This window comes from Melospiza georgiana, chromosome 15, assembly GCF_028018845.1.
Source record: "Melospiza georgiana isolate bMelGeo1 chromosome 15, bMelGeo1.pri, whole genome shotgun sequence".
NCBI classification, from domain to species: Eukaryota; Metazoa; Chordata; class Aves; order Passeriformes; family Passerellidae; genus Melospiza; species Melospiza georgiana.
In genome coordinates, this window is record NC_080444.1 from 17,391,215 (window position 1) to 17,418,839 (window position 27,625).

Below are 27,625 nucleotides of genomic sequence, written 5' to 3' on the forward strand. Positions count from 1 at the left end.
GATGGATGGGCACTCACCTGAGCCTCAGTGGGCCCTACCTTGCTCTCTGAGGATACAAAACACTGCTGGGGGAGAACCAGCCCTGTTCTACAGCCCCCAACTCTCTGTATTGCCAGACAGGCTCACCTTGGTTCTTTGGGAGGAAATTGCTTGGGCTCTGAGTGGCATTTGACATTTCCCATTCTGTTGTTTCCACTGTCTTTAAAGGAGAAAAAAAAATTCCAAAGCCCTCAAGGCAATTATGCCTTTTCAAAAAATGCATAAGGCATTAGACGTGCTCCATGGATTTCTGTAGCCTCCATGGATTACTGCAATCTCTATGGATTACTGTAACTTCCATGGATTTCAATCTCCATGGATTTCTGTAGCCTCCATGGATTGCTGCAATCTCTGTGGATTACTGTAACTTCCATGGATTTCAATCTCCATGGATTTCTGTAGCCTCCATGTGTCACTTTACCTCCACAGATTACTCCTCAGATGCTCAGCGTTCCTGGAGCTCAGAGCCTTTGGCTGCAATCCTTTCTTGAACTGAGCTCAAATGTGAACAGCGAACTGACAAAACACCTTCCTTCCAGCTGTACTTTCTGCCATCTGAAAATGTGCAGAAAAGTAACAATTGCAAAGAAGAGAGCTGGAAAAGCCTTGTAAGAAATACAGGTGTGAACTTTTTCTCCCTGTTGGCCACAATTAATAATTCCCATTCTTATCTAAGCAGTGGTGAAATGTTACTGAATTCAAAAATGTCAGCAAACATGACAAATATGTGAAATTTTTTTTCCTTAGGTAAATAATGGAAAATCCAACTCAATCCCAAAGCAAGTTTGTAATTACACATTAAATAATAGCTTTTCCACATAATACACTGAGTTATGGTTTAAGAGGTTCTGATTTTTATGAAGTCTTCCTTCAATCCATTTTGCATCTCCCCAGCCAGCAGAGCCCCTCCTGGCCGGCACAGGACACCCACTGCTCCCCAGTGTAAGTCTCTTCCTCTTTTCTGCAGTTTTGGATAAACTTTATGCTTTGTAAAGGGTTATAACACCTCCATTTTCTTCTGTGGTTCTTTTTTTCCTGATTCTAAAGACATGGAAAATGTGTACTTGTGAAATAACACATCAGTACTTCACTAAGTCTTGCTCCATCCTCTCTCATTCCACTCTGTGCAACATTCAATTTTCTTGCTACACTTATAGCCTAAAAATGCTTGTTTTCAGTCTTCTTTGTGGTCCTCATTGTCATTAACCACCTGTGCTACAAAGAAATATAGAACATTTTGCAGAAAAATAGTTTGAAAAGGTGTCATATAAAGTTTGTACTGGCTTTCATCTCATTTTCAAACAAATGTGTCTTCAAGAGTGAGCTTAGAGGTTTGAACTGATGAGATATTATTTACTATTATGTACAGAACTGAGAATCATGAACTGACACAAATTCAGAATGAATGCATATCCTTTTTTTCTCTAGTTATACACTATTTTTACACTGCTAAAACAACAGGATTATAAATTTTGATAAGAAAGGCTGAAAACATTCTTCAAAGTAAGGCTGATTTTCCATTGTTTTCACTATTATAAATCTTTACATTTAGGCTAGAGATTGAAAAATGCAGAAAATATCTTAAAAAATAGTTTTCACAAGAGTAAAAAATCTCTCTAACAAACAACAGCGTCCCAGCACTTTCCAAGAGGGTTTGTCAGTCAGTTTTCTGTTTCCAAAGTCCTTGTCAAATCAGGTCCACGCCCTTGGGATTGGAGGCCCCTTTGCAGTGCAGAGCTTTGGCCACCTCTCTCCAGCATGCTCTGAGTGACCTGGAAAAGCAGACACCAAACATTTGGTTAAAGGAGACCTGACTATGGGGGATACATTGTGAGAGATGGTAAAAATAGAAACTATAATGTTTATTAAATTGAGGGAAAACCAGAGGAAGACTCAGCAGCAGAATCACCAGGTGCCCTCAAGAGCCAGTTCTGTGATGTGCGAGTGAAACATTTGAGAGCCAGCAGAGAAATGACTGCAGCCAGAAGCTTTCCCAGCTCACCTGGCTGAGAAATGTCCTTCCTCCCCAGGCTGCAGCCAAGGGCTCCTTGGATGTGCCATGGAGGCCAGCCCCAGCTTCCCCCTCAGGAGGATGCCAGAGTCCAGCCTGGCTGGTGACCGGTGGGAGCAGACCCCTCTGCACAGCTCACCACCTGCAGCTGGGGTGTGAAATCTGTCTGCCAACATCACCTGGCACTGAAGGACACCTCAGAGCCCAGACATGAACTCCTACCCTGGAATGAGCACCTTGGCTGCTGTTTGTCCCCACCCAAATCTGGGTGTTTGCTCAGGTGTTCCTGCCCACGGCAATGGGGCTGGAACTGGCTGATCTTTAAGGTCCCTTCCAACCCAAACCATTCTGTGATTCTATTTTTTCAAAACCCAAACACCAAAACAATCCAAAACCCACACAGAAACGATTTAAAGTACCAGATGTGTCTGCACTCCACATTTAGAGTTTTTCAAATGTTCTTTGTCTGTTGCCTGCATGCTCTTTGCTGTGATTGTGTCAGGCTTTGCTGGCTCACAAGAGCCAAGCTAATAAAGTCTCCCCAAAACAGCTCCTGAGGGCTCCTTCCTGCACAGGACTGTGGGGACAGGTGCCTGCAAACTGATGGGATCTCAGCAAAGGTCTCTTTGCCAGATCAGAGGCAATAATCCTGCCTGCCTCCACTGCACGGGGGTGTCTGGAGCAGTGGGGTGAGCTGGGGCTTGTCTGCAGGTACAGGATGCAATTAGCAAGTTATTCTTTATTCTAGTCCTATTTTTTAAATGATTGTGCTTATTTTCTTACTAATGGAAATTGATTTCTGCTCAATTTTAAGCATTTGCAGTTAAAAGGAGCCTCCTGCTTCACAGAAAAGCTAACAGCCACCAGGGCTGAGGTGAAGTGGGACCAGCAGTGGGTGTTGGCCCCCAACCAGCTCCAACACACCCTGGAGAGGTGGCAGCAGCATCCTCGAGTACTCCTCAAGCCTTTTTAGGGTGGTGCCAGTTTGGGCCATCTGCTCTGGGCTCTTGGGAAGCTCAGGCATCTGCATCACTTCCTGTATTTCTCTTCCCATCATATTCTGGCACAGTTACAGGCTACTTAAAGCAGAACTTTTTAGCACCTCACGAGAATGTTGATTTAGCTTAGAAATATGAAACAGGAGGGGACTGTAGTGCTGCCCACCACCCTGCTACCACAGCCAAGCAAGTCAAATAACCCTGTTCAGCCTTTATTACATTGGCTGTGTCAGTCACAGCCTCAGTCATGGCCCTGGGCATCAGCACATCCCTGGGATAAGCACTTATACAGACAATTATTCAGAGGAGAATGAACCATTCTGATGAACCTGTGCCCACGTACCTGGCAAGGTTCCTGAGCAGTCTGATATTGCACTCCAGAGGAATATTACCTGTATTCCACAAAGTTCAGGTGTGTAACGCGAGAACTTGTCAAAGGCAGGCTGAGAATCAGCTTTTAGGATGCAAAATGTAGTAGACTTTTGAAGCTAATGTAACTTGTAGGGTGTCACACAGAGCGTCAGAAAGCACAGAAGTTTGGGATTTGTTTGCCAGATTTAAAAAAAAAAAAAAAGGTTTAAACCAGTTTAAATCTTAAACAAATCCCAAATTAATCGCATGTCATTATCATCAAAATTACAGTTGTCTGTACATAGGCAAAAATATGGGACGGTGAAAGAAAATGTAATAAAACTGTAACACTAAGGCTAAGCCCTGACAACTCCACAGTTGTGGAGGGAGTATTTGGTTTAATGTCTCCTTGGCCAATTTCATGCCCCCAGGACAGTTCCTCTCACACCAGCAATCCCCCGTGTCACCATGTTTGCTGCCCCTGCAGCAGCACTGGGAGCAGAGGCAGCAGCTGATCCCAGCTGGGTCCTGCAACACTCAAACCACTCTGAACATCCCCTGGGAGCAGGTGTGAAGGACACAGGACCTGCCTGCACCAAACCCCAACCACACACCAAACCTCAAACCCCAAACTCCAAACCCCAAACTCCAAACACACACCAAACCCCAAACCCCAAACACACACCAAACCCCAAACCCCAAACCCCAAACACACACCAAACCCCAAACCCCAAACCCACACCAAACCCCAAACCCCAAACCCCAACCACACACCAAACCTCAAACCCCAAACTCCAAACCCCAAACACACACCAAACCCCAAACCCCAAACCCCAAACACACACCAAACCCCAAACCCCAAACCCCAACCACACACCAAACCTCAAACCCCAAACTCCAAACACACACCAAACCCCAAACCCCAAACACACACCAAACCCCAAACCCAAACCTCAACAACAGTGACCAGGGCAGAGTCCAGACTAGAGAAGGCCACAATCCTGAGACCTTGGCCAGTGTCCACAAGTGATTTTTAGAAAAAAGGCATTCCAAGAACTTAACCCCACAATGGAAAGCATTAAGAGCATCCCCAGGCAACAGCAAAGAATTACATCTGTGTGTCCCCTTCCTGATCACAGCATCCCATGGCATCCATGTGCCACCACCACGGAGCTGTGCTGAGCCCTGGGCTTCCCAAACATGCCAGTCCAGACTGAGCTCCTGCTGCCTCAAGAGAGCAGGGCTGTTGTAGGGTGGGCTGTGGGTATGGTTCCATTTTGGCATAATTAACCCTATTGGTGCAGGCATGTTTCAATCCCAATTTTTCTGAGTCCCCCAGTAAACATGATGCCTTCCTTTGGAAATCAATTATGGGCAAAGAAGATCTCATGAAAACAAAAAAGCAGTACTGGAAGGAGCAGTAAGATCTGGTAACTTGCATGCTTGCTATTTCCCAAGAACTGTAGAGACAGTAAAGGAAGTAAAGGAAGCCATTCCAAATAAATAAATCAGCAGTGCACTGGAATGAGCCAAGAAAAGATTACTTTTACAGTTATATGTAAGTACATGTCCTACTTTTTTTCAACATGAAATAAATAACCTTGATGCAAAAAGGGCAATACAAATATTGCAAATCCTATTTCCTGTTCATCACTCTTCCAAAAGAAATATAAGACTTGTTCCTAAGTAAAGGTGCTTATACATATCCATGTCTGCTAAGCAAAACACATAATCATTAGAACTAGTCTAATTTCAGTAAAAAGAATATTCTGATAGTCACAAATTTATTCCTTGTGATTTACAGCTCCATGGTTTTATCTTCAAGTGAAATATTTAATTTCTTCTTATATCGAAGCATCAAAACCATATAATTAATATGTAGTCAGGCTAATCCTTAAGAACTATAAATCAGAAGCATTATATAAACAAAAGTGTCGTCTTGAACAAGATTGGGAGTGCAGAAAACTACTTATATCTCACTTTTATAATGAGGCAGTGACTCAGAGCAGATAGAAAATGATTAGTTTTCCTTCCAAAGTAGAAAATATTGCTTCCATCTGTAAAGTATAATATTGTGATGTCATAAAGTTTTCCTAAACACTGAATTTACCCTTATTCCCTCTCAATCATTTTAAAAGAACTGCTCTCTCTTATAGAGCTTGGATTTAAATCACAGTAACACACCAAGAAGATGAATGACATTGCTGTTAGATATGGCTAAAATTGGATCCTTCAGCACAGGTGAATGATGAGACAGCGCTTCTCTTCTTGATATATTTTCTTCTTCTATTAGTTTCCTTCCATGGCTGGGATTTCAGTTTGAATTTTAATGTATGCGGTTGCTGCTAATCTTAGTGTCTGATTTTTTTTCCAGCGCTCTCTTATTGTATAGACAATTCATTCTCCAAAGCAGTAATACACTGAGGCTTGTGAGTGCCCAGGAGATAAAGCAATTCAGAATAAAGTTAGAGCCAGCTCTGCAGAAAGGCACAGACAACAGGTCAATATTCTCAGAAACAAGCCCTTGCCACACAAACAACGCACACCTCTGGATCAAGGCTGTCCCTCAGAGGGCTCCCATCCCACAGAACAGCGTCCCTAGGAAGTCACCAGGGAAACATGATGGGCATATCCAAATTCACAGCTTTAGATTTTATTGAAAGGGTGAATTGCAGCCTATTTCCTGCTCTACAGAGTCTGCCACAGATGCACACAACCCAAACTGCAATCAATGCCAGTAGTTAAGTGTGAGCACTCAGATTATCCCCCCCAAAGCCAGTTGTTCCTGGGAAACCATTCAGAGAAGGAAACTGGTTAACTATTTTTCTAGGAAGCAATTTTTCTGATGTGATTTGCTTGGTGGTGTTGTTTTATCTTTCTGTCTAAAAGCCTGAGGAGCTTGCATAACTTCTGCTTAATTCTGGAAATACGAAAACAAAGTTTATTAGGAAAAGGTTAATTATATCCTTGCACGATCGAAGGTTGGGTGTAAAGGTTGAGGTAAAAGTTTGAGAGGATTTTTCATCGAAATGGACCCACTCAACCTCTGGGAACGATCTGTAAGATGCTTACAGAGTGCATGGGCTGAAATCCACTCTTCATTCCTAACATGAGCATAATGGAGCAAGGACCAGGGACGGAGATGCCAACTGGGAGTGCAGCAGGCAGCTCTGTTCTATGTGTAGTGATTATTTTTACTATTTTGGCATGTGATCAGGCAGAATTTCCTAAACATTCACTTTCTCATTAAGAAGTGTGAGTCTAAGCAGCAATCTTGACACAGGCCATTGGTTTCTTCAGTCTCCAAAGATGATGGTGATCATCAGGACTGACATCACCTGAAAGAAGAGTCAGACAGTTTACATGAACATGGATGCTGTTGTTAAGCTTTATGATGTGCTGAGAAGGAAAAATGCATGAAACCTTTACTAATCCTGCTGAAATCACTGATGATTCCTATATGAACATGGTATTACAAAAGTCCTTCTTCCAAACAAATATTTCTATAACCAAAACTACCAAGTGAAGAAAGTGAAAAAAAATATTGCCCAGGCTTATCTCTAAAGCCAAAGTTGAATAAAACCTGAAGTGTGAACTGACACTTAGAGCAGAGTTAATTGAGGTACAGGCTTTGAAGCTCCCTCCAGGATTTTCCCCCTTGTCACACTATTTCCAGAGAGCAACACGTGTGCCCAGCAATCTGTATGAGTTTGAGACAAAACCCAGGCTGCTCTTCAAGGTTCTGGTTTTCTCACATCCAACTTTCTCTGTGCAGGACACTGCCAGGACTGGAGAGGAACACCCCCTATTGCAACCAAGGCAATTGTGATTACAGCAAAAGGTCTTTAAACCTGTACCCTTTCCACCCTGCCTCAGAGTTTAGACATTTGAGTTTATTCTCTGACTTGCTTTACAGAGCTCTGGAGCAGGGATACAGCCACTTCTCATCTCTGTAAAGCACTGAGATCCAGCAGCACACACACTTATGTTCTGCTGGCACCTAAGCAGAAGCTGCACAATTCACTTTGCCTTAGAGCCCCACAAAGCTCTGACTCTGAGCCCTCTGCTTGTTCAGCTCTCCTCCTGTACCTCTGGTGTGTCTAGCTGGGAAGGATAAGACTTTTCTTAGTGACTGGCACCATTCTTGTACAAAGAAATTACAAAATAACGATGGAATCCATTTAAAGATAAAATGCTCTGAGATAGTCCCAAACGCCAAAGGCCACAACATATACAAACCTAAAAACATTACTTAGAGATTAAACAGAGAGAAAACTTGTAAAATGTCACCAGTAAATAGTTTGACTCACATTTATAAAATATCCACACCCTAAAACCAAACACAGAAGAAGTAGAAAATCATTAAATCCTTTCTTGTAGGCCAATGAGCAGCTGTGAGTGGGGTCTCCAGAGAGCTGCCACACTGCAAACTAGCCTGTAATAACTGGCCAAGGCAAAGTCAAACAGCATGTTTCACTAAATGAAAATGATGAATGCTAGCACTACAAATCACCTGGAACACAGAGATCCACAAATCATTTCAGCATCCAGGTTAGGAACACATGGTCTGTCATGGGAAAGGCCAGTTCTTCACTTGATTTCACAGTTATGCATGACACCAATTGTGCTCCATTACTCAGAGGCCAAAAACTGTTCCATTCTGCTTTGGAACCAGAGCAAACTATTCCAAACCTCTGCACAAGCACCAATAGGGGCTTGTTTTCCAAACATGAAGAATAATTATGACTCCTTCTAATTCATTCCTCGCTAGGTTTTCATCTTCACAGCTTGTAACAAAGCCAGTTGTTGGGACAGAAGCACTTTTAAAGTTATAAAGCAAGGAAGCTGGAAGAGAATCTGCCCTTCCATTGCAAAGGCTGCTTTGCTGTGCCAGGTTATCAACAGAACATTTGCAACACTGCAAGTCCTGTAACTCACTTCTCTTTGCCATATGTTTGGATGGATCCTTTACTATGCTGCAAAAAACCACATTTTGGCAAATAACCCATTACAGTAACACCAGAGAAAGCACTATGAGTATTTCTTTACAAAGGATTTAGAAGGGAACATGCACAGATTTTAACAAAATACTTGTCTGCTAATAGCATTCATTGTTTCCATTCAGATCTGAAAAATCACCTTTTTTTTCCCCATATCAGATTTGGTGGGTTTTTAAAGCTCCAGCTTTGGAGTCTGCTCTTAATTTAAGATCTGTAATTACTAATTTAAATGTCCTTTGGAATTCTTAGTTCTTTCATCACCAATTTTTCCTCTATCAGTAAACAGATCATAATTTACTAATAACACTAGGAAGATTTCAATACTCCAGGATTATTAACTACTTTAAATTTTAATCTGTTTTTTAAAATATTTATTTACTAGAAAGTTTGGCTTTCATATTGATATTTTTCATGTTCAAAGCTAAAATTTCCAGATGAAATGCAGAAAATAAAGCCTTTATTTATCTTGAAAGCAAGAATAAGCCCATTATTCCTGAACTAAAAATATTTAACTGTCAGAAACAGCACATCAGCTGAGCTTTGTAATATATAAGAGTTTAAGAACCACGTGCCTTTTCCCCTGCATGATGAAACCACATTAGTCCAAGACAGAATATTATCAAGCTGTCCAGAGCAGCACAGAAGGTTGGTGACACTGCAGCTCCTCTCCCTTATGACTTTCATATTTCCTTTCTTTTCCCTCCCCAGTCCCTTCCATCCTGGTGCCAATTTCCATGACATGTACAGGAAGAAGAGAGGGGTTGTGGCAGGAGGAGGGAGAGGAAACACGGGCAGTCCATGAGCCCAGGCAATGGATCCAGAGCCCTTTCCAGAGCCTTCCACCGCCCTCAGGCCGAGCCTGGCATCCCCCCCAGACCAGATTCCTCCAGATTCTCCTCAGAGTATGTAGCATTTCACCCTCTTTATGCACACTTCCAGTGTATATATTTAAATAAACATTAGTAACTAAAATTTCAGGATTCAACAGCTGAAGCTAAAAAGTGTGAGGGACTCAATTCTGTACCTCTGTTGCAACAGTTCAACAGGCACTGCCCTTTTTGCCTGCTTTTATGAGAACTAAGCAAATGGCTGAGAAAAAACCCAATCCTGGTGCCAGGACAAGGCATCTGGGAGACACACTGCACACCATGAACCAGAATGTGCCAGCAGCTGATGGACTGAAATATTCTTCAAGTGTGTCTCTCACAGGGCATTCCCAGCAGTTCTACATCCTGCTGGGAGACTCCCATTCTCCCAGTGCCCAAAAGGGTGATGTGAAAAAGGAGCAGCTACAGGGAATGTGGAGCTCTGCATTTCCCAACACATCTTCAGAACTGGCCAAAAGGCTGAGTGTGGGAATTCACTTGAAGCAGATCCAAGTCATCAGCCAGCAGAAATAGTCCTAAAATAAGAGTGTGTGAACTTAGGTCAGAGCTGGCTTTGTATCTAAACAGGAGCATGAGCACTCTCAGGACACCCTCAGGACAGGTTTAGCCCCTGCCATGTGCACCAGAGCCATTGTGGTTCTTATGTTAATAACACAATAACCCAGAGCAGGAGTGCAAAGAGCTCCTCCCAAAGCTTCCCCTCCCGGTTCCCCACCTTTAGCCAGCAGTGGTCTGCCCTCCAGGGCGTTGATGGGATTATAAAGCAGAGGTTTGAGCTATGCCATGGAGCCACCACAGCTCTGCTGGGCGGGGCAGCAGCTACAGCCGGCACCTGCGCTGTTCACAACACAGCTCTGCCCTGCCCCAGCAGGTTTTCCAACAGTCATTGTCTGAGACCCCATTCCTACATGACAGAATGTGTTATTTTCAAATTGCAGTTGCGTCTGAATTTTTTCCAAGAAGGACTGTCACACATCCAGTCTCACTCATGAGAACTGGGTGCACCTCTGTCAGGGGAGACCATGCTGACACCCAGCACAGCTGCAGGAGTGATGCCAGTGGCCAGTGCACACTGCCCAACAGGAAAGCACTGAGTCTCACAGGCTGGAGCAATTTTGCTTGGTCCAAGGGCTGGTTACATCACATTCTGGGAGCAGAACAGTTAACAGCAGCAGCACTGACAACGCCTGATGAATGAAATCCCTCCTCCTTCTGAAGGATATATTTCATTAATTATTACCTTCCAGGGCGTGTTGACTTGCTCTTGTCTGTGCAGAATTTCATGTAAACCCTCTGCTGAATGTCACATGCTCATGCGCTGCCTGAAGTGCAGGATTTTGTATCTGGGTACCTGCTGTAGCTGACAGATGTTTACAAACTCATGTATCTGCACAGCTTCTTCCTGCCTATCCATCTGTGCTCCCTGTTAGACAGCAAGTTATTCCACCTTAGGCTGGAATAATTTAAGATTGTGATATCAATCCTTAATCTGCATTTTTTAGCTGGTAGCATGCAGAGATTTTAAGTTACAGCTACTAGACTGTCATTTTGTATTAATCTAAGCTGCTTATTTAAGATTCAGCTATTTCTAAACAAGTGGCTGTAACTATATGGTGCTACAGCTGTTTTTAATGATGGCAGGACTGTGATTAACTGGGACCTGTGGAATGCACAACCTGTCATAATTCATAACAGAAATTTCAGGATGGTCTGATGTACCAGAGGGCTGAGCTCTTTCAGAACTTCACAAAAAAAAAAAAAAAAAAAAAAATATTACCCATTCCTCTCTGCTTTTAGCAGCACATGACAAAGCAGACAGGTTCAGGGCTTTCTAGCACAGGCTCATCTCTGAGGATCCTTAATCATCTTAAGATCCTCACATCTTTTACAGTCCCCACAGTGAGAGCCTCTCTCTGTCTGTACAGCCAGCCCTCTTGTCTGAGAGGTGACACAGGATGGAGTTGGGGTCCCCGGCAAGCACCTCTACCCCAGTGATGAGTTACACATTATTTTATCCTCTTGGGAGGACAGAACCTCAATTTCACCTACAACAACACTCAGGGTAGCCCTACAACAAGGGCTCAGGGCAGGCTTAGGGTGAGCTCAGAACAGGCTCAGGCTGGGCTCAGAGCAGGCTCAGAGCAGGCTCAGAGCAGGCTCAGAGCAGGCTCAGAGTGGGCTCAGAACAGGATCAGAGCAGGCTCAGAGTGGGCTCAGAGTGGGCTCAGAACAGGCTCAGAGCAGGCTCAGAGCAGGCTCAGAACAGGCTCAGAACAGGCTCAGAACAGGCTCAGGCTGGGCTCAGAGCAGGCTCAGAGCAGGCTCAGAGTGGGCTCAGAACAGGCTCAGAGTGGGCTCAGAACAGGCTCAGAACAGGCTCAGGCTGGGCTCAGAACAGGATCAGAGCAGGATCAGAGCGGGCTCAGAACAGGCTCAGAACAGGCTCAGAACAGGCTCAGGCTGGGCTCAGAACAGGATCAGAGCAGGATCAGAGCGGGCTCAGAACAGGCTCAGAGTGGGCTCAGAACAGGATCAGAACAGGCTCAGTGGGCTCAGAACAGGATCAGAACAGGCTCAGTGGGCTCAGAACAGGCTCAGAACAGGCTCAGAGTGGGCTCAGAACAGGATCAGAGCAGGCTCAGAACAGGCTCAGAGTGGGCTCAGAGTGGGCTCAGAGTGGGCTCAGAGCAGGCTCAGAGTGGGCTCAGAGTGGGCTCAGGGCTCAGAACAGGCTCAGGGCTCAGGCTGGGCTCAGAGCAGGCTCAGAGTGGGCTCAGGCTGGGCTCAGCTCCATGGACACATGCCAGCAGCAGAGCCAGAGGCTTCCCCCACACAGCAACAATAACCAGAGACAATTAGAACAGGGGTAATTATTTTACCCATATAAATTGATATGGAGATGATTAGCAGGGACAAGAAGCAGGGTGGGCTTTAAACCACCCCTTGAAGGAAATGAGGGTGGGAGAAAGGAGCAGCTGGGCTGTGCCCACTGTGCCAGGGTGGTCTGGAGGGCACAGTGACCCCTCTGCTGACTCCAGCAGAGCACTGGACCAGCACACAACTTAAAAAGCCTAAAATGAGTATTAATTACCCATTACCTAACAGATTGCAAGCCTCTTCTGTTTTCAAACTGTTCATAAATAGATTCTAATTTCTTCTGTGGAACAATTAAAAGTGTTTTTGTTATCCTGATGAACTGAACTGTAACCAAAGCTTTTGCAAATAAACACAAAGACAGATGATAAAGCTGGTAATAAGCAGATTGCTCCTGTGTCCTGAGCAGCCACCAACACTTGGCAGTGAATATCATCTTTCACAACAACAACAACAAAGGCTAAGAGCACACGGCTATTTCATGCAGTCATCAAAACAAAATGCACTGAATATTATATTTCATACTAAATACATTACCCTGGCAGTTTGACACTCAGCATTTCAATAGATATTGCATCTCTCTAACATTCTGCCTGAATTTCTGCAGATGGACTTTTAAGTATCAATGGAAGATTACTTTACTTGTCATGCTAAAAAGATTTTAAAGAATGGTTGCACACACTTCATTTTTAATTTTTTCTATTTCTTTTTCTTTAAAGGAAAACGACTTATGAATTCAAAAACATGGTTCTACTGAGAGGTCACAGCCCATGTTGCTGCAGCCCTTTGTGTGTGGTGTTCTTCCAGACACTCAAATCTCTCATTTGATGTGCCCAGCAAAGCAAAGGGAGGATTTCTTCAAGTTAAACTCAGCTTACCTAGACAATGCTGTGCTAAGCTGACAGAAGGTAACAGCATTCTCAGATCTCATCAAGCCATTGTGACATTGGTTTTTTTAAAACTCTATTTTATTTTAAAGCTGTGAAGCTTCTTGGAGACATGCAAAAGACATGCAAATACTCAAGAATCTCAATTCTCAGTAAAAACTCCAATTGAGTACGCACCAAAGGAATAAAACCCAGCTGGAGGTCATGACTTCAGAAGACATCTCGAGCACACAAATATCTCTCAGGATCACAAACAGACAAAACCAACAGCATTAGCCCATGAAAAATGTGTATTCTGAGGTTCAGTTCCAGAGCCCTGAAAATCAGACATCTGCCAAGGTTAAGTGGGACACATATTTAGGGTCTGCCAGTCACTTACAGAGTTTTGGGCACAAACCCTCACCTGTCTCTGCTCTGACTCCCAGTCAGAATGCCCAGGAACTGCCTCATCCAACCCTGGACCTCCACACCAGCACCATCTCGGCTGCTGCCTTCAGATCCAACAGCAATTAACATCTTTGTAAGCTGCAGCTATTCTAGAATTTTAAATTTACTTTTTTTTTTTTTTTTCCAAATGGAGGAGGGAGTTCATTCACAGCGAGATTCATCACTCACATGGCAAATCTGCCAGTAGCAGATCACAGAATGGATTGTTACCTTTCCCTATCCATTTTGCAAAGATATTGCTTTCTTTCCAGACTGCAAGCATCACTTCTAACTGGATTTTGAATTATAATGTGAACTTTACAGAATTATTGGTGCTATTCATATCACTAGTTAGATTCTATGGAACAGTGATATTTTTTGACCTTCCCCAAACCAGCACCTCTTAGTGTTTATTATCATAACAGAACCACAGCCAGCAAAAATTGAACATTTCCAAGTAAAGTATTACATTGCAGGGAGTAAACAAGGAATAAAACATTTTTATACTTCTCCCTAAACTTATTTGCTTTTTGAAAATACTTATGCAGCACAAAGACACGAGTTTAGTGAGAAATACAGCCAATTCCTCTCGTTTAATTGAAACATTTATGCTTTTTGTTCTGCTAGCAAAAAGCAATGAATAGTAATATTGCAAGATAAATACACAAGAAACTTATAGATATGATTGTAAAACAACATCATCCTAATGTTTCCACTTAATTACCCTGAAATGTATTCTATTTAATATTCATTACTCAAAAGCCAATTTAAAAGAGAATGAGGTGAAGGGACTTATTCAGAAAGACGGACTGTCATTCACTGCAATAGTTATCTAATATACAGAAGTTAATAAAGCAGATTAATCTACAAGTCCCTTTAAGCCATCACTGAGTTTAGAACAACTGCCTCTTTGACCCCTAACCCTCCCGCTGCGCACCAGTAGCAGGTGCCAGCTGCGCCGAAACGACGGCTGAGGCGTTTTAAGGCAAAGCCTTTTCTTGCTTTGCTTCTGACCAGCAGCTGACCCTGTAGAAGCGATTGTTTCATGTGCTGGCCTAAAGGCTACACAAACCAGCAAGGGATAAACAAAAGCAGACACGGAGCAGCTGCCTGGCCCGGGGCCCTGCGGCGCCCGCACCTCGCGCAGCGTGCGCGGCTTTGTGCGCTCCGGGCTGGTACAAAGCGTGCTCGGGACCTCTCCCCGGCCCAAAACCGCTCTGCCAACTGCAGCAAAGCCCGGATGATTGAGAGGGGATCCCCAATTTGATTTAGTGCCATTATTAAGACCGTGAAATCTTCCGATAGATCACTAATGATGATGTATTTTAACATTAAAAGTCTTAAAATTAAATTACTCAGTTCACATGATAACGAATCACAATGAGGCTTTAAACAAAGTGGAATTAGAAAAGACACTAAGCTCATTAATTTTTTCGTTTGTTAATTGACAGCACACAGTGATAACTATACATTTAGCAATATACTTGGGACTGGGATTGCTGCCGTTTTTATACGTGCACAGTAAGAAGCACGTATAAAAGAGAAGCAACTGTAGCTTTCATTAATATAACACAGCTTTGACATAGTTATTTTGCTGATGCAAATTACACAACCACAAAAACAATCAGAGTAATGATTAAATGCAGTTATGTACATGGGAGACTACTAGTGCAAATGTTAACATATTTAAATGGGTTCCTTCATTAAAAAGATTATATATGATATTAAACCATCAATCAAATCGAAACACTAGAGTCTAAACGTATTGTCACTGGCTAAAGTAAATGACTTTGAGACTGAATTTTGGCTCACTCAATATGATGCCTTTTCTGTTGCTTAGCCACCCAAATCTCTGCTGGCTTGGCTACAGCTGGTATGTCGCCATCCCTTTCAATTAATAAAGAAAGTTATGGTTGTATTGGATAACATTTTTAAATTGGGCTAAGAGGCTGAAACAGATGTCCCAGGGAAAATCCTTCTCACTATTTTATCACAACTTTCAAGCCTTGAGCCAGCAAAAGCTGAGCACCCTCCTCCTGATTCAGCTGAGCCTTTAAACACATTTGATTTTAAGCATAGGAACAATCACACCTGTGGGTTTGATCTGCTCTTAAGATGAAGTATATGCTCACAAATATGAGCAAGGGTCTTAGGCACTCAACGTCTTGCACACCAGTACCCCCTGCCAGTGCCAATTAGATTCTTTGTGATGTGCTTATGTGTAAGTGCTGCTGCCTGGGCCATGAAGCACGTGTTATAAACAGAGCTCCACTGCAGGTTTTTATCTCTATTACTGTGCATAACTCCACACTAGCTGTATACAGCACTGAGCTTTATCTGAAAAACAAAAACATCACTTATTTCGCTATATAAAAGGGAAAGAAGGAAAGTTGCAATTTGTAATACTTTCTCATTGTAGTAATGCCACTTGACTTTTCATTGCTACTGGCACCTCTGCTTCCTGGTTTCCACTTTGCAGGTAGTGCCTGTCGTGCTGCTTCACTCGGTGCCTCCCATCACTGGGGCCTTGGTCACTGGGCAGCCCAGGCAAGCTCCTCAGGACATCAGCCCCTCTTCCCACCCAGCACCTCCCATCCCATCCTGGCTCCTGGCTCCAGGCTCTGGTCTTTGTTCACCTGCACACCTTCCCTCTTACCTACTGTGACACTCCTGTCCAGAGGTCCCTCTCCAGCCCTTGTATTCCCCCAGATTCTCCTCTGGCAGGGAATGCTGGCGCTCCTCATGTCCCTGCTGACCGTCCCCTCCTGCAGCACTGCCCACCTGCTGCCCCCTGACATGGTGACCCCTGGAAGGGCTCAGCTCGGGCTGGTCCCACAGCCCCAGCCCCACAGCACCTCTCTGCCAGCGCTGGGGCTGAGACATGGAGCAACCATGGCTGGGGAACCCAAACCCTGCTGCAGTGCTCAGGCTCATGGAAAACCCAGCTCAGTGATCCTCCTGAAAATGGTGCACAGCAAGGAACCACTGGGCACTGCCGTCCCTCACTTGGCCTCCCTGCACTTTACATCCCTGCCCAGGAAACACCCAGCAAAGAAAGTGAATACTGGAATGCCACTGAAATCCTGTTTCTTATCCCCTCTGCATCCAGCACAGAATCATTTCAGAGATGCAAGCAAGAATTCTTTACCTATTTTGCCTTGTTCATAAACATTTTTAGAACTGCAGGTGAAAGATGCCACAAAACTCATCGACTTTTTTTCATGGAAAGAACTAAAAGGAATAGTATTTTACGACACAAAAATTGAGCTAACAGCCTAATGTGTAGAGTTCAGCAAGATCAGCATTAAGACAAGGTAAAGGTAGCTTCTTAAGACCAAAAATTACACTTTCATTTATAAAGTGAAGCAGCAGAGGCTTCAAGTCTCAATTTGAGAAAAATGACAAAGTAGGAGCTTTTTAAAAAACTATTTATCAAAGTGCTTAGAACAGAACATAACATCAATAGTTGAGTGCAGTAAACTTAATACTGTGTTCTACCCATACATCTGAAATTACTTCCCACATTAATTGGGTGTGGCTGCAAGATCCCCTCACCAAGGTCTCTCTGCAGATGGAGCTCAGGCTGCGAGCCCGGGCACGGCCAGAGCCAGCAGCCACTGCTGAGTTTCCCAGGGATGCCGGAGCTTGCTCCTGGGCGTTACGGAGCTGTTTCACTTCCATGTTCTCTGTCGCTCCCTCTTTGTACAGTCACAGCACCCCATTAAAGCCCCGCGCTGCTGTGGGTCACACGTGAGGGAGCAAGGCAAGATCGAGGGGGGCGATCCCACAGCTTCGGGCCGGGCCGCGATGGGGGTGATGGGGATGATGATGATGGGGATGATGATGGTGATGATGATGATGATGGTGACGATGGTGACAGTGATGCCGCAGGACACTCGCGGCCGGGCGGGCGGCGGTTCCTGCTGCGGGAGGGCCCCGGGCCCGCAGAGCCGCCCCTGCCCAGCCCCGGCCCCTTCCGCCGCCCGCGGGCCCGGCCCGCACCGACCGCCCGCTCCTGCTCCGGCGGGACGGCCGCTCGGCCCCGGCCCCCACCCTGGGCTGTGCCGGGCCGTGCCGGGCAGTGCCGGGCTGTGCCGTGCCGGGCAGTTCCGTGCCGGGCCGGGCTGTGCCGTGCAGGGCTGTGCCGTGCCAGGCAGTGCCGGGCTGTGCCGTGCCGGGCAGTGCCGGGCAGTGCCGTGCCGGGCCGTGCCGGGCAGTTCCGTGCCGTACCGGGCCGTGCCGTGTAGGGCAGTTCCGTGCCGGGCCGTGCCGGGCCGGGCTGTGCCGTGCCGAGCAGTTCCGTGCCGGGCAGTTCCGGGCCGGGCCGGGCCGTGCAGGGCAGTTCCGTGCCGGGCCGGGCTGTGCCGTGCCGGGCAGTTCCGTGCCGTACCGGGCCGTGCCGTGCAGGGCAGTTCCGTGCCGGGCCGGGCTGTGCCGTGCCGAGCAGTTCCGTGCCGGGCAGTTCCGGGCCGGGCCGGGCCGTGCAAGGCAGTTCCGTGCCGGGCCGGGCTGTGCCGTGCCGGGCAGTTCCGTGCCGTACCGGGCCGTGCCGTGCAGGGCAGTTCCGTGCCGGGCCGTGCCGGGCCGGGCTGTGCCGGGCAGTTCCGTACCGTGCCGTGCCGGCGGAGCCGCTGCCGTGCCCTGGGCGCGCCGGGCGGGGCCGCGGGGCCGGCGCTGCCCGAGTTCCCGGCCCGGCACGGCCCGGCACGGCACGGCCCGGGGCACACCGGCGGCGCTGCGGGGCCCGAGCGGGGCCGGTCGTTGTCACGGCAGCCCCGAGCCCCCGCTGGGAGCGGCGCAGGTACGGAGCCGCCAAAGCTCCAAAGTGCAGCACGGTTTGGCAGCAGGCCGCAGGGTTTCAGCGCCGTTAAGCGTCTGTGACCCGCTCCTTAACAGGGTTATGCATTACTGAGACCAAACAGATGTCCTGAAAACTGAAACCGCTGGTTAGGAAGCAGCAGTCTTGTTCATTAGCTTCTATGATAGTCAAATCGTCCATAAACCCAGTGTTTAATGGCCAGCCAATGAATAATCAATGTCTCACTTTTCATCCGAGTGTGAAAGTGAGAATAATCTAATACGCCGTGCCCCCGGTAGCGCACCAGGCCCTGGGTTCCGCTTCTATTCAGGGCTGATTTATAACCCAATGGAAACCTGATGTAAACATATGATCAATGAGTCCCATCATTGCTAATAATAACCCCCAACCGACACACTCCCTCATCTCCAAAGCCATCCCTTTAGGCTATTAGTTTTGTCCAGCTAATCCTCCCCACTATTCCTGCCTGCTGCTTTTACCTTGGCCATCCGTTCAGTCCGGCAGACTCAGAAGTAATTTTATACGCAGCAGAGAGCGGGTGGAATTGATTTTTTGCTCAGTACTCAGTTCCCATCTGAATAATTATCAATTTTACTGCCTCATAAAGGGAAGAGTCAAAATTTCAAATCAATTCAAAAGAGCTTCTGAGACTATAGAAACTGTGCATGAGAATAAAGGTCAAAGTTGTCAGTGACCTCGGGAGATGATGTCAGATATTAGTACCCTGAATAGTTGACATCAAAGGCACTCAATATGATATGACTAGTGCTAATGCAAATCATATTTATGCTGACTGCTGGAGACCAGCCATTAATATTTAAAAGAGTATGTGAAAGCCTGCATTCAAAATAAATATAACGTATTCCGCAGAATCTGAAGTTAATAAAGACAGATCGCTGCCTAGTCATATGCTGTAAAGTGAAAGATTACTGCATATTAACAGACAAAGTATTACATCAGGACTGCCACAAATGGACCAGCCTGCTGCTCTGCCCCTTCAATCACTGCATGTGAGGTGCAGTGTGGAGCAATCCAGCAGCCCCAAACGCCACTGCTGCTTCCAGGAAAGCCCTGTCAGGCGTGTAAAACATAAGAACCTGTAATATGACAAGGGAATCATCCTATTCTGGTAATGATGTCAATAATAAACACCATTAATATTCTCGGAATATAGTGCCAGGATTATATTAGGCACCATTAGTTCCTTTTCACCTTCAATTAGAACAGCAAGCAAATGCCAACAACAACTGGTGACTGCATGCCAGGCTTTTTACAAATGACACCCAGCTAGCAGGGAAACACAAATGATCACACTCGTCATTTGCATTAGATTAAAAGCCTCCTGACCTGTGAAACACACCTCCTTAAATGGCAGTTCTGCCACCACATTAGATTCCTGTAAATCAGCATTTTCAAATAGTTTAGTGAGAATTTAAGGGCATGTGGCATGTGGAGATCTGTAGCTATGAACATCTTGGTCTCTCAGTAATGCACTTGGGCTGTGAAAACCTGAGGGAGTTGAGAAGGGGCAATCTCTCCTAAGCACTACAGAGGCCACTTCCTTTTCAGAAGCATGAGATTTAATTTCTATTGTATTTACCTTTAATAGAAAAAAAAAATCCCAGTGAGTCATCTACTGCAAAATAAAATATTCAAACTTGACAGCATATAGACATTCAGTTTGCACATTTCATTACCAAAATGTGTAGTTCAATGCCAGAATTTTTTCTTCTTCCTCCTAAAATACTTTAGAGACTTTTCTTCCCATTTGTCTATAGAAATGTATTGATGATCTCACATACATTTTTTTTAATCAGCAAAAATGAAACACCCAGTTGTAAGATGCTGTACAGACAAGTACAGGGCCTACATTGTTCAGTGTGACAAAAAATAACTTCAGTCCTTGGTTGTCATGAGAACACAGCTGAAGCTACTCAGGGGTTGCATCCCAGAGTGGGGAGATTTGTTCTGTCACTAAACAGCCGCTGCTACCTGGTGTTAAGTACCCCAAAACCCAGGAGAATTCAGAAATATAGTAATACCCCACAGAAAAGACGTGAATTCACCTGGTGTAGAACTTCTGGGTTCTGCTGCATGAAGTGGAGCAATCCCTGTCCATCCTGTGAAATGTCTCTACCTCTGAGAGTCTTCTTGTCTTTAGTGCCCGAAGAAGCAGGTGACAATGTAGTCTAAAGTAGCTCAGCAGCTGGAGGACACAATTGTATCTGTGTAAAAAATGAAACAGTTTTGTAATTGTTTCCATAAAAAAATAACTAATAATGGCATTTCACAGTACTTCGAGAGCTCCAAGTTTAATCTATTTGACATTAGGCTAGATGATAAATCACCCAGTCTGGTTTTGGCAGAGGGGCTGAGCAGCTTTGAAGATTGCTTTACTAAGGCCCCTTTGCTGTTGGGGAACTGGTTATTCATGTTATACCATGTCGTGGGATATCTACATGAAAGATCCTGTGACTGCAGCAAGCCTCGTTCAGCACCGTATGAACACTGGCTGCTCATCCTCTGGCAGGACGAGTGCTGACATTTTACTGGTATGCAGTTTCACATTGAGAAGACTGCAGATTCCTGGAAACTAAAATTCTGGTTTGATCTGCCTACTGAGAGGAAAGGGTTAAACCCAATAGAGCTGTTTTCCAGGGTTTCCCAGTGTTTCTGTGGCCCAAGGAGCTTACAGTCCATGTCAGGTGCCAAACACTGACCAAGGGTCATTGAAGTCAGTAAAAAGGTCAGCACAAACAGCCAGTCAGTCAGTTCACTTACTCATGAGTAATTGAAGTGGCCCAAAGTGTATCAAATACACTAAAAGCAGTGTCCTGGCCTGTGGTTCTCATGCACTCTTCCCTTGCCTTGCTCTGGCAAACAGTGGGGCACCTTCCCCTGCCCACTGCCACCTCCCGACCTGGCACCCAAGGGACTCCCTGGGCACCCAGACACAGCCCCTGTGCTGCCTCCAGCCCCCACCCTGTAACTCCTGTTCCACAGCTGCCAACTCCGTCCCAGCACAGCCCCTGAAGCTCCTCGTGCAGGCAGCAGCTGAACCTGCTGGGTGCCAAGCTCAGCCCTGATACCCTCTGCAGTTCCAAACATCCCATCCCCACGAGCGGAGTGTTGAGGGCTCCATCCTGTTGCCACTAGCTTCAGCAAGAACTTCTCTAGGCCTTTTATAGTTCACAGTATTTATTTTAGATGGGCCACTGGAGTAAGGGATGTGGGGGTTGCAAAAGGAATTAAACTGTTAAAATGCTCATTCTAAGGGAAAAGGGATTAGAAGGATCCAATTAAATGTACCTTGAATTCTTTAAGCTATGCTAATTTGGAGGCCTGCCAACCTTGCAGTGTTCATTTAAACACATCCCTCTAGACACCGGAGTATTTTGATCTGTGTCTATTTAACACTTTGAGCTCTGTGCTGACACTATTAACCCTTCACCATCTAAATCCAAACAGCATCTTGCCAAGGGTGTTTTGGAGGAAACACTAAAGGGACATTTAGCCAGAGAAGAAGTAGTCTCCTAAGGCCTGATCTCCCAAAGCAACCAGCTGGCTCAGCAGCAGGAGCTGGGAGTCACCTAACAGCTCACAGAAATGAGCTGGAGCCTCTCAGCTCTGTCTCCACAGGACCCATGAGCTTCTGAGGGCTGAACTCAGTGGTACAAGAGGGCAGGACATTGCTGGAACAGAGCTGAGTCCAAAGCTGAGTGTTCACAAAGCCAAGGCCACAGAACCCGGTACTGTTGCATTCCTAACCAAAACAGTCCCGCATATAAACTAGAAATGCAATTCATGGTGGAATTGAATCACCATCAATAACAACAAGTGAGAGATTTGAAAATACATATTTCATAGGAGGGCTCTGCTGTATTTCCTAACCAGTGCTTAACTCTATTTCTTTTTAAATTGAATAATACAAAGTGAATCACTATCATCACTTTACAAAACAGCAGTAGTTCTAAACATGCTGATACTGTGCAAGTAGGTATTTTACACTTGACAGTAAGTGATTTTAGCAGGACAGCAGACAGGTCTACGCTATCATTTGCTCATGAGAATCTGATAGGAGTGTTAAGAGCTACTTAAATTTGCCCATAACTATATATCAAATATGCTTCCCTATGCTCATTTTTCCTTTTGATTGCAGACAGGGAGTGTCAAGCAAACTCCCTTGAATGACTCTTTTGGGCATGTGGAACCCTGTGCTTTGCAGAACAATGTTCTCACTAAATCTTAGTGAGACAAGCCAACCAAATAAATAGAACAAACAGGAGCAACGAGGAGCCACCAGCTCTAGGCTATGGACAGATAAATGGGTGAGAAGACAGAATAAAGATATAATTACAAAGGAAACAGAGAAAAATCTTGGTATAATCAGTAAAAATGCAGTCAAACCACGCTTCTCATTTCTGATCCACTCAGCTCCATGTCCTGTGTACAAATCATTGGATCACGAAGCGAGCAGGTCGTGGGTGCACAGGCACCACCTCCAGCTCTGGGTGTGTCAGCAGGGAGCAGCAGCAGCACTTCTGCAGCTCTGCCAGGCAAACGGAGCCCTCTGCACCTCCCTGATGGCCAGCTGGGGACAGGGCGGGCAGGGGACATGGATGGCAACTGTGGCACCAGTCACCAGTCCCTTGGGTTTCTGCCTTGCTAGCAGGTGCTCATTTCAGATTTGGGGCCTTACCTGCACTTCTCTGTTACCTGTGTGGTTTTGCCTCATGTGTGTAATTCCAATCAGCCATCAGCTCATTCAATTGCAGGCTGAGCATGTATCTTAGAATGGCTTATATTGTTTTTTAGAAGAGACATCAAGACCTCAGAGGACTTGATGATGCCTTTTGGTCTCAGCAATATGACAACAACCTGCTGGAAGGAAATTGTTTTTCAGTAGTTTAATGACATTGCTGAATCTCTGCAAATTAAAAGATTTTGGTTTGGCAAGGAGAGGGAGTTAAGTGGTATTTTCTTTGTCCATCAACTGCTTGTAGTTCAATACTGGCATTATTTGCCTTTGAGACTAAAACTGGAAAGTAAATGGATTTAGCAATTTAACATCTAAATTAGGCAGCAAGACAGAAAAAAATGTTTTACTTTTTCCTCAATGAATAGCATCCTATACTATTAATCATATGAGAATTAGAAAGGCTTTTCAGAGATTAGTGACAAAATGCCAGGCAGAATGCCTTAAAAGGCTCTGATCCACTGAGTCAGCTGTGAGAAAGCCAGGTAAACACTTTGGAAGGGAACTGCTGCAGTGTTTATCCTCCCAATAAAAGCTGGGATGAGGGCTTCCATTACAGCTGATTTGCAGTGAGGTGCCTCAGAAGGGACACATATTCCTTATAAAGTGGGGAATCAAGAAAGGTATTTACTCAGCACCAGAATGAGCACTCCTCAGGAAAAAGAATTTGGGGAATGTTTGTCCTACAGCTGACTGCAATGATAGTCTCAAAGGTTTCACATACATAAAGGGAATGGAGAAAAATGTCACATACTTTTTTTTCTGTGAAAGAGAAGTGATCTCCTTGTGTATGATTTTTAAAATAAAAAAGACAGCTATTTAATTTTTATAAACATTTCTGAAAATGACTTGTATGTTCTAATCAGTTTAAAACACAATTCCCCCTCACATGGCTTATAGCCTTGAGCCCTACTATTCTGAGATGTTCTTGTGGCACTGATAACAATTCAGTGAAAAAGGCAATGCTTGAATCTACTCACAAGGTTGTATGTGGCCAAATAGCACAGAGGAAGTAAATTTACATTTCATTGTCTGATAATTAATAATGTCCCAAATACCAACATTTTAAAAGGGATAAAACATTTAGAAAAATAGGAAATACAGTGACAGGTGAGACTATTGAGATGATTAAAATCAAATCAACATTAAGAGTCATAAACTGTCCAATAGTTCTTCTGGACATGTCATTACAGCAGTATGGAAAATAACATTTCTTTAACACAAATGAAGAATTTAATGGCTGACTTGAATATTAATTCTTGATACATGATATGAAGGAAAAATAATCAGTTTGTCACTGCAACATGGAAGTTTAAAAAAATGAAGCCTTTTTCAGCTGACTAATCATGGGCAGTAAGCACAGGCAGTGGACACAAGCAAAACATGTCTTGGGGAGCTAACATGAAAACAAGTGAAAAAGAGCAGCAGGATCCTAAAGATGGAGGCAGGAACCAAATGAGACCACTGTCCATCCAACCCCCGCTTAAAACCAGGGTCAGCACCAGACAGGTTCCTCAGGACTTTTTCCAGTATTTGGGAATATCTCCAAGGATGGAGACTCCACAGTGTTTTGGCCTTGTATGTTTGTACTTTTTTTGTGCTGTAAGGACATTGAGAGGAACTGAAGGAGAGCATTGGATAAGCAAATCTGGGGCTTACGATAAAAAAGTGAGCTGTTAACATTTTTGCTGTTACTTTTCTCAGCAGAATATTAGGCATTCTAGAGTATATAAGTTTTCTAAAGTGTTCCAAAAAAAAAAAAAAAAAAAGATTTTTGATAATTAAACTCCCACATGCCTAAACCACAAAAGTTTGAAGCTAAAACTGGAAAGACACAATTTTCTTACTCCTCCTACCTGCCTTGAGCAAGAGATCAACACTTTTTGAGAGGGAAAAATAAACAGAACACCTGAAAGCTGAAGCTTATTTAGCTTTTACATTTTCTTCTCCCCCTTTTAGTTAGTTCCATTTGCTTTTCAAAAAGATGTTAAAAGTAAACATGGTATGCCAGTGAATTATGGAAAGGAACATAACCAGCGTGTCCCACGGAAGAGGTGTGGAGGCCAGCAGGGCCCAGCTCAGGGCTTGCTGAGCTGGCCGAGGTCAGGTTCAGGCAGAATCCCCACCTGCAGGGCCATCACCGCGGTGACAAAGTCCTCGGGATATCGGGAACATCGGGTTTTGTTCTGGAGCAGAAGGACCCGAACACTCCTGGGGCTGCTGCTCAGCCCTTCCCTGCCCGCTCCCCTCGCAGCGCTCCCACCCAAGCGCTGCCCTGGTTTGTTTAACAGAGGATCCCAGGATCCCTCCCGAAGCGCTGTCCGGTGTATTTAGCATTATTTAGCACAGGATCCCCTCCCGAAGCGCTGTCTGGCTGTATTTAGCACTGTTTAGCACAGGATCCCCTCCCGAAGCGCTGTCTGTGTGTATTTAGCACTGTCTAGCACAGGATCCCCTCCCGAAGCGCTGTCTGGCTGTATTTAGCACAGGATGCCCTCCCGAAGCGCTGCCCGGTGTATTTAGCACTGTTTAGCACAGGATCCCCTCCCGAAGCGCTGCCCGGTGTATTTGGCAGAGCCAGAGCCCCTCGGGGCCGCAGCTCCGGCAGCCGCCGCTCCCTCCACACGCTCATGGCGAGCGCTCCTGCTCCTTCCCCCAAGAACTCCCCTCACCAAGAAATCTGGCTGAAGGTTTTGAACAGCTTCCCTGTCAGAAACTGCAGAGTATTCCAAGGTGACCAGAATGTAACTGCATGATTTATTTTTTTCTTCCTCCAAATGCTGTCTCCTTCTCCATATTCCAAATGACTTTAGACTAGCACTCCCCAGCCCAAACCCCAAACATTGGACAGGCATCTGGTTCAAAAGCATTAATTAAACAGTGCAAGCGAATTCAGTGAACTGCAGTCGGATGCTGTGCTTTATCATACCAGGTGTGCTTCTGTGGCTCTGATTCTCCCCTGAAGTGTTTTCAGGAAGTACTGAGTAACTGCTTTCTTTTTTCCATGGGCAGATACCTTTACATTCCTCAAATCACATCACAGCTGTGCAGAACAAGCATTATTTACACAACAGCAATGCTGATCAAATAAAACAAAACCCCACAGATACCTGTACACACATTAATATTTTTCTTCTGTATAACAAATGCATGAGTTTTCAGTACGATTCCAGGAGAGACACATTAATAAGTTTAAAAATTCAGGCTTGTATAAAAACACTTTCTGTAAAAATCTACAGGTTTAAAAGAATTTATCCAGTAACCAAAGAGTCACATTCTTTGGCTATTGAAAATCCAAGCGTCTTCCAAATTCCTAACATCAAAATTCAACATCTTTCATTGTTTAAAATATTATTATTTTTTTGAAGATACACATTAATGTGTTGCCTTGAAAACCTGAGCTATCTAAATACTTAAATTCTTTCTGTAGCCAAGTAAAAGCAATTCCTCCCTACTGCAGTGAGTCCTTCAGATACTGAGGTCAGAATACAGACGAAGATGTTACTTCTAAACAGGTAATGAAACTCATATGATCCTGGGTGAAACACTTCAAAAAATGAGTTATAAGAGTGGCTTTGTTTTGGATATTACTGAAAAAAGGAGTACACATTCATAGAAAATACTGATACTACCATTGACTAATATTAACAGTATTAATAGATGACAGAAGAATGATCTTACAGATTTGATGACATTATAAATTCTAAACTACCCAATAAATCAGAATATTTTGAAAGACAAAATATTCTCTTATCTTCAGTAGATTTCAACTTTTCAAATTTACCATTGGATATAACTTGCTATTAGTTTAAAATAATAAGCTCAGGATATTCCAAACCCACTGGAGTGCTTTGCTATCTGCCACAGCTCCAGTCCAGGAAGAGTGGGATGGCTCTGTTCAGGACTCCAGGTGTGTCTTGCCTTCTGCAGGAAACCTCACCAAGATCTATCACAACCCAAACCACCTCAGAGAGACACTTGTTTTGGTGCCTCAGTGAGCTCCTTCAACAGGCTGTGTGCTGGCACAGGTCCCTGCTTGAGCCCACCAGTCCAATCCAACCATCATCTTCCTCTTAAGGATTCTTGTTTAGGGAATTAAGCATTGGATATATGGGAATGTTCCCATTAGGCATGTTTGACTATACAGACCATACACTGACTTAACTGAGAGCAACTTACCACTTCCATGGACTTTTTTATGTAGCAAAAATAAACGTGTTACCATCTTTAACTACCCTGGATTTGTCCCCTCCTACAAGACAAGGACAGCTCTGAATGAAAGTGTCATAAAGAAAAAGTCACAGTTTGAATTCAGGCAGATATTATGCAAGATCTGCTGTTTTCCTGTGGAGAAGTGGGAACATGGTGTACTTTAATTTTAAAGTTTCCCAGTTTATGGGGAATACACAGTGCAGTGACAATTCACAGATTGAAACTAATTGCAGAGTAGCTGGATATATGAGGATGCTTTACAGTGCATGCAGGAAACAAAATGGGTTTGCAAGTATAGAAAGGGGAAAAAAATTGCATTTCTCTCTTTTACAAGCCTAGTGAGAGTTCTCAAAAAGCTCTTGTTT

At 44.6% G+C, this 27,625-nt stretch overlaps 1 long non-coding RNA gene across 1 annotated transcript in view; it reads right to left on the reverse strand.

Moving 5' to 3' along the window:
* Positions 1-481: 481 nt before the first annotated feature.
* Positions 482-27,625, reverse strand: part of LOC131090009 (uncharacterized) — a 34,731-nt gene continuing 7,587 nt past the window's right edge. The window contains exons 2-4 of the long non-coding RNA XR_009115285.1: positions 20,359-20,517; positions 6,639-6,737; positions 482-1,811 (exon numbers count right to left, since the gene is read on the reverse strand). This is a non-coding gene — a long non-coding RNA (uncharacterized LOC131090009). The remainder of the gene's footprint in view (positions 1,812-6,638; positions 6,738-20,358; positions 20,518-27,625) is intronic.